We start from the raw sequence: 1020 nt of genomic DNA, 5'->3' as shown, positions 1-1020 counted from the left end.
GGGCACAGCCCAGAGAGTGGGAGGAGACGGCGAGATAGTGACATGCACACTAGTGATTTAACATGAAATACTCCGTTTGCAAAGAGTCTCTAGAGGTTTTGTGCCTCATTGATGAATATCACGCGTGAAGCATCGCTCCCTGTGCTACCCACATCTTTCTCTTCCAGGTATGTTGATTGGGAACCTGAGTCATGGGAAATATGCTGAGTTACAGCACATTTCCACAAAAAAAAAGAAACCTAAATCATGGGCATATTTATCCGTTGAGTGTGTCAAATGCACAGTATGTTCAGACAATACAGGATCAAAAGATTAACAGACCTTAATCCTACCTCTGTGCATTAATACACAACAGATGATACACACACGCACACATCTATAGGGACCAATGCACGTACACAAAAGGCGATGTTCCCCAGCAAAATGCACCTGAGCTATTCACCTTTTGGAAACAAAATAGGCATTAACTCACCTAGAAGACCAAACTGGACCCGCCTGCTTCTTCGGCTTGGCTATCTGCTTCTGGTACTCCATCCAGCCACTCACCAGCTCGTGCAGGATCATCACGTAGAGGAGGAAAATAAGAATCCTGGGATCCATCCGTGGCACTTCGGGGTCTGCTTCATTGGGTACAGGTGACATTTGCTGGAGAGCAGCGGGCGGGCGGGCAGCCGGAGGGGTGCAGCTCTGGCAGGCAGGGCTCTCGGGAAGGGGGGAGCTGGAGGGATGGAGAGGTCGCTGCTGAAGAGGAGCCTTGCAAGCTGGGTTTTGTGCAGAGTGAATTAATGCTGTAAAAAAAAAAAAAAAAAAATCCCCCGGGGGTTGGAGGGGGGATGAGAGGCTGGTGCCTATTGTGTGAAGCAGCATAAACACAGCTGCAGAGGCTACGGCCGTTTCCTTTGACGGGGTGGGATCACATCTTCTGGGACTCCATCCCTTTTGTCTCCCTCTCACTCCTGCTTTGTCTGCATTACTCTGCAGCCATCAGCTTCCTCCACTTTTATGGCAGGAGCAGCCCCG

The sequence above is a fragment of the Calidris pugnax genome, unplaced genomic scaffold, assembly GCF_001431845.1.
Source record: "Calidris pugnax isolate Ruff unplaced genomic scaffold, ASM143184v1 scaffold135, whole genome shotgun sequence".
NCBI classification, from domain to species: domain Eukaryota; kingdom Metazoa; phylum Chordata; class Aves; order Charadriiformes; family Scolopacidae; genus Calidris; species Calidris pugnax.
The sequence above is the reverse complement of the archived record's forward strand: the minus strand, read 5'-3'. Positions refer to the sequence as shown.